This window comes from Leptopilina boulardi, unplaced genomic scaffold (genome assembly GCF_019393585.1).
Source record: "Leptopilina boulardi isolate dan_hultmark-lab unplaced genomic scaffold, ZJU_Lbou_2.1 LbouV2_353, whole genome shotgun sequence".
Taxonomy (NCBI): Eukaryota; Metazoa; Arthropoda; class Insecta; order Hymenoptera; family Figitidae; genus Leptopilina; species Leptopilina boulardi.
The window spans coordinates 28,424-35,678 of NW_026137922.1; the positions used below are offsets into that span (position 1 = coordinate 28,424).

Genomic DNA, 7,255 nt, shown 5'->3' on the forward strand with positions numbered 1-7,255 from the left:
GAGTATAAATCAATTATTCCAATTGCATAATGTAGTATTTTTCATCAGGAACCTATATATGCGGCAAAAAACGTGAGTCCCCAAATCATGCTTTGTACATACATATATATATATATATATATGTATTTATAATTTTTAGTTCGCATTTGTTAAATATATTGACTGCGTTTCAACCTCATTTATTATATACTTTTCAAAACTGGCGTATAATAATAAAATAAAAAATGTTTTAAGTCTTTTACAAAATAGATTTTAATTTCAAATTTCTGCTAATAAAGACATTCAGAAGGTGTGTACACAATTGCATTTAATGTGTTGTTCTTAACTGTCCCGTCTTTAAATTTTTTGACGAGACAAATATGCTACTTTTATTATTTTTGTCCCATCTCGAAATATACAGAAGTAGGGTGGCGGGCCAAATAAAAAAAGTAGCTTATAATAGACACGTCGTTAATAAAATTATTTAAAAAGTTTATTTATTTTCAATACAATTTTACAAAATTTAAACTATACAAAAACTATTCAATTTTAAATTTTCAAAAATACAATTATCTGCAAAAAAGTGTGATTCTTGAAAAACCTAATTTTTTCAGAATTTTAAATAATAAACTCATTCGAAATTTGCATATATTACTTTTAGAAATAAATATTTAAATATTACCTATTATTTATTTTTATACAGTAATTCAAATATTCCAAAAATTTCATTTTAAAACCTTTTGAAATTTAATTATTTTTAAAACACTTCAAATTCTAGGTATTAAAAATAAAATTAATATATTATTACCTTTTTCAAGTCCTTTTCAAATGAAGTACGGAGTCAATATACCATGGAACCTCAGTTGAAACGCCGTCAATATATTTAACAAATGCGAACTAAAAATTATAAATACATATATATATATATATATATATATATATAAAATATTTAAAACACAATTAATTAATTAATTAATTAAACAATTACAATTTTATTACGCTGTGAAAAATGTAAAATTACATTCAATGTTTTAAAACTGCATATAGGTTATGTACACATAACCCACAATTTTTTTATTTTCAAAATAATATTATTTATTTTTTTAAGATTACTTACCTTACTTAATTAAATGCAACCAGCAATTGCAGCAATTATATTTAATTTATTTAATTTATAATTAAAAATTGAATCCCACCAGTATTTTCAACTGCGCCTCAGCGACAGTTGGCAATACGTTGCGCGCGCATCCAAGTACAATAAATTTGCACTTGTACTTGTACTTGGACTTGGTCTTGCATCTATTGTAGAACCTCCTTAAGGGAAATAAGCGCCGAATTGCTGGCTTCTGTAACAGCCAGCTTAAGGATTTCTTGAAACTTAATGCACTGTTCACAATGGTTTGCTTATTTTCTTCTGTGTTTTAGATTTTAAATATTTATTATTTATTAAAACAATTATCTGAGTTCAAATCGATTTTAAATTCTTAAAAGAATTTACTTGTTGAGAAAGCTTTTTCAAATTGTTTTCTCTTTAAATCACAGAAATTTAAAGAAGTTTATAGTAAATTATTAAACTTATAATAATTTTATTTCTTATGCAATAATTAACGTAAATAATTAGTTTTTTTTATGTATTATTTTTTTTTTAAATAAAAAAACAACAAATTTCACTCAAACAGAAAAACTTGATTTATTTAAAACTTCAATATTGTTTTTGAAATTGAGTCTTGATTCGCGACTTAAAAGAATAGATTCACTATCCTGATAATCTAACCTTTCCTTTTTATATTTTATCGCGTTGAAAGAGACGAGTTTTCAAATCAACGCACTTGAAAATCGCTCAAAAATCTAACTCTCTACTCTAAAATTTAGCTTTTATATTTCTCTTCCTACTCCTAACTTGGGTCCCTTTTCCCCCAATTACTCTGTCATCCAATTACAGCATACGGTTTGGAGTCCATGTTATGTTTTATTACCAATCACATTCATTCTCTGCCCATTTTTTCAGGTACCATCTTGGATTTTTACACATGATTCACTCAACATTTCCGCAACGTATTTTCTTAAAATGAGTCATAATAATTGCGTTTTACTAATGCATGGTTTCCCTAATATTTTATTTTTGAACAATTTTCACCCTCTTTTGATTGACATATAAAATTTCTCTCACAAGATTTCTAGTCTTTTACGCAGTATTCTTGTTTTTTCTGAGAATTTCTATGATTTATCCCTTTTATTACCTCAATTTTATGGATTTATTTATTTAATACGCAAAAGATTTTGCGTTTAGAGACACCTGCACATTTATTATGAATTTTATCTCTTTATTTGTGAATATTTTACGACTTGAAATTTTATTATTCTACGTTTTATCCTAAATTAAATGTTGATTACATTTCTTTATTTTATGCGTATAATTTTATTATAATTATAATTTTATAATTATCAAGACTCAATTTTTTTTTTCTGCAGCGAAGCTTAACAAGTACTCGTATTCACCTAGAACAATCCTCTAGAGAAAAGGGGAAACTGCAGAAAACCCTTTCTGAGTACTTATCTAAAAATAATTATTAACATTAATTATTAAATTACTTGAATATTTTCTTTATGAATTTTATAATCTTAACCCAATTTGTTTGTACCCAACGTTTAACTTTTCATTATTTTATTTTATTATTATTTATTTATAAGATTCTAATTTCAATAATCACTCTAATTGTTTTATTAAGATTATTATATATAATCTCAAATCGATTTTTAAAATTAAATATATACATATTATTTTCTAAATATTTATTTTTGTGAATAAGTCGGCTCAAAATCCATAAATCAGACCATTTTTGCAACAATTTACATATATAAATTACCATTTATATTTTACATTCACATTTTACGTTATGTTACGTAAGTTTTTACATTTTCTCATAATGTTATTGTAGAATCGGCCTTCGGGAAGCACTCCCAACCTCTAAACAGTGACCCAACCTAGACCTGACAATGTTACACTCTCCCCCTTATAGAAAAAATTCGATCTCAAGAGCGAATTTTTTTTCAATATTATACTATATAATAATAAATAATATAATGAGTGAAATGGTGCTCGAAAGGAACTATTTGTGCATTCTTTTCGTAAGTATTAATTGTAGTTGTTTTAATACGACTAATGCTTCATTTTTTTTTGTTTTAAATTAAAATACCTTTATTAATAATTCACTTTTGGTTGAATTAATTTGAATTTTATTTATTCATTCTCCCTTTTTCTTTGTTTAAATGACTTGTTATTCCTTTTATACTTTGACAGATTTCCTAACCTCAAAATTGTTTTAATGTTTAATCCTTTTCTTTCCTTCTATATCTATATTATTTGTTATAGTTAAATACTTTATTACCTTCCCCCCCTTTTTTTTTTCTTTTTTTTTTTTAACTCTCAATAATATTAATTTTTCCCTTCTTGTTTCAGGTTATTGTTTTGGATTATTGTTGGCCAATATTTCATCAGATAAGCATAATTTTATACATAATTCTTTAGATCCCCTTTTATAATGTAATTATTATTTAATTTTCATTTTTTTTTTTAAATGAAATTTTGATTTTTAATTTAAATTAGTTTTAAACAATTTTAATTAATTTGATTTGCCTTTAAAAAAAAATTATAGTTTTAATAAGAATTAATTCTTTGTGGTATTTTTTTTAGCTCTTTGGAATCCCGGGACCAAGTTAATTTTTTGTAAAAAAAAAAGGCTGTTTTCTACGTTTTTATAACAATATTTTATTAGTAAGTATATTGTTTTGTGCTTCCTCGTCATGTCATTGTTTTATCCTAAGTAAGTATAGTCATTTACTTCAACTTAATTCAAGTTTTAATTTATCATTTAATTTTGTCTTCCTATTAATTCGTTCACTTATTTTCAGCCCCCCTTTTTTCTGAAGCCAATTATTTCTAAACCCGTATTCAAAAGAAGAATTTCTGGTCCAAAATACAAAATGGAATATCCCATATGTCATCAGAAACCATTGTCAATACACAGAATCAAGAACAAGTCTAGGATTCAAACCGGCCAAACAATATCCCCAACAAACCACAATTAAAAGGATTCAAGAAAAACGACAAATGGACTCATAGAAAATCTAAAACCAGGTAAACAACTTTATTAAATTGAGACCGCCTAATGTAAAACTAATTTTAACCTTCAGTACCAAACTTAAAAAAAAGGTTGTAACATTAACTTGAAAACCTGTGATCCTGTCAATTTCAGTTTAAAAATATGTAAATATCCATACAATATTTTCATATATATATATATACATACACATATACATATATATACACATATACACATATATATATTCAAAAAAAAAAAAAATTTAAATTTTTTTTTTACTTTTGTGTAACTTATATATATTTACAATAAATTGAACCAGTTTAAATATAAAAATGTTTATTTTAAAGGTACTAACAGATTAAAATAAAAAACTTTACACATTTTAATTTATTTTCCCTAATATAATTAACTTACACTGGTACTAATAGTCTATAAATTTTTCTACAATTTTAATCTCTTTTCCCTATAAAAAAAATTATAAACCTCTTAGTTATAATTCCCTTTTTGTTCATCATTTTTTTTTTTATATATATATTTTTGTTTTTTTTTGTTTTGTTTTTTTTTACAAGAGAGACAATTTTCTTTATAATTCTGCTTCTTCGACTATTGGTTCCTCAAATTGTTGCATTCTCTGCCAATTTTTTGCGTAGTTTACTCTACAAATTGTGCAGAATTCCCCATCTTGTCGCTCCATAAAAATTTGGTTCCCACATCTATGGCATTTTTGCCCGGCTTGACACAATACTATTCTTAAGTCATGGGGTTTCATAGCATGTAGGCACCAGGCCTTAAACGGAGGTTTTCTAAAAACGCTGATATCCTTTTTTTACATTCTTTTTCGATTCTTAAAATTTTTTCTTCGATCATATTATCGAGATCTGCGCAGGATTTGCATAATTTAATATCATCTTTGTATCTTTTATAATAAATAATTTGCTCGTGCGAAACCCAAAGAAAACCCTCCCAAAATCGTCCTGATCCCTTAACGATTTTTGAGGGATCTTCCGCAATAGTGATTTCAATTGCAGTGTCGAGAAGACTAGGCTGAAATTTATATCTTACATACATATACATATGTACATTCTTTTTTACTAAATCTTTATTTTATTAATTTATTTGTATTATTTATACAGAATGTAAATGATTAAAGTTTTAATTGACTCTACTTTTAATGAATCCTAAATTTAGCTGATCCGGATTCCAAATTATTAAAATTTCATTAATTACTAAATTAAAAAAAATACTGAGATCCTTGAAATTTACATTTATTCAGATTATTTTTTTTTGTTTTATTATTCATATGTATATATACACACATATATATATATATATATATATATACAACACAATTTAATTTCCCCCCTTTTTAAAAAAAAAAAAACTCGACATATAATGTTCTCTCTTTTCTCCCCCCTCCTGTTTTTTTTTTTACTTTTTAAAGTCGAATTGAGACCCGATATTAAGCAAGACAATGCAAAGCCATTTTCAAAAATGAAACGCATAAAACAAATTTTGCATATATTACTAATTATATATATATATTTTCATTTACCCATTCATTTTCCCTCTGAACGTCGACACTAATAGCTCCAACCTGACTCATTTTGAAATTCGATTGTTTATCCATTTATTTATTCTATTCTCAATCCTTTCATTGCGACTCGTTACAATAATCAATAATTATGTTTATAGATAAGAGTCCTTTGTTGGTTTTTTTGTTTTTATTAGTTTAATATTCTCCCATTCTATTCCTATGGCGCTATGGTATCAATTTCTAAGAAGCATAGATTTATTTCCTAGAACATTTAAGGACATCCCAAAAGAGTCAAAGCTCCCATGGGTGTTAGGCATCGGCCCAAAAGTAATTCGTAATTTTTTGTCCAATCAGAATAATTGACAGAAGCTATTTATTTCAGGATTTTAACTTTCCCAAATTTAAAATAATAAGTGTTCTTAATCAGAAAATAAGAGTAACTATGTAAAATTCATTATATTATATTTTTACTTTCTCTTTAATTTTCAATTAATTTAATTAAATTTATAACCTATAAACAAAATATACATACATTTATAGTTCATTCCATATTTTATTATAACTTTTGTTAACAAATACAAATCCATTGAATAGGATTTGAAATCTGAAAATTTTTACATACATACGCATAAATACATATATTATTTATTTATTTCAATTATTTTTTGTTTTATAGTTAAAATTGAAAGTTCTATTTGAGTATCAGACTTAATTAAGTAAAACTAACTTTAAATAAAAACAAACTTTTACCAATGATAAATGCGGTGTTTTATTTATTAATTCAACAATCAAGCAAATATCAATTAGAAAAAAATAGAATTTTAGACAAACAAGTCCTTTTAAGGACTTAAATGATAAAGAGTCCGAAAAAAAGGTTAAAATTTAAAATCATAAACTAAATTCGAAAGAAAAGATCATTTTTCAATTTTGAACAACTCGAACAACATTGCAGATTCAATCTCCGGTGTAAAACACCCTAAATTCAGTTTCCAAAGTTAACAATTTCAAAAAGGCATGTTTTAAGCGATTAGTATGTACTACTTTTGTTTTTCCGGGTTTAATGTGTATTTCAATATTTTGTTCATTTATAACATTTAATATTTTATATGGTCCCGTATAATGGTCTTCCAATTTATTTTTTCTAGGTTCTTTAACCAGATAAACAAATTCACCCTCTTTAAAGGTTTTTACGTTTAACTTTAAATCGTAATATTGTTTACAACGCTGTTTAGCTGCTAATAACCTATTTACCACTATTGACTCGGTTTCTGAAATCCGATTCAACAGTTCTTTTATATAAAAATCATAAGTCATTGGGATTTGTTTTCTAGCAAATTCGGATGGGATTCGCGCTTTCCTTCCAAAAATCATTTCGTGAGGTGTTACTCCTGTAGATTCATGCACAGAAGTATTAAATGAAAATATTGATGATACTAACCAACAATCCCAATTGGTTTTGTCACAATAATGTCTAAGATATTCTATGAATGTATGATGACTTCTCTCCAAAGCCCCTAATGACTGAGGATGGTATGCTGTAGATTTAAATTGTTTAATTTTAAATAATTTTGCTATTGTATTCATAATTGATCCAACAAATTGGGAACCCTGATCAGTTTGGATAGCCTCAGGACAACCA

The 7,255-nt window shown here is 25.7% G+C and overlaps 1 long non-coding RNA gene across 2 annotated transcripts; it reads left to right on the top strand.

Annotated features, from left to right (window-relative positions):
* Positions 1 to 1,650: 1,650 nt before the first annotated feature.
* Positions 1,651 to 4,327, top strand: LOC127286364 (uncharacterized). 2 transcript variants are annotated; one of them, XR_007843738.1, is made up of 4 exons: positions 1,651 to 3,108; positions 3,440 to 3,523; positions 3,674 to 3,803; positions 3,892 to 4,327. It is a non-coding gene; the product is annotated as an uncharacterized LOC127286364 (long non-coding RNA). The 2 variants fall into 2 exon arrangements; XR_007843737.1 differs by having other exon boundaries at positions 3,674 to 3,754.
* Positions 4,328 to 7,255: the final 2,928 nt, after the last annotated feature.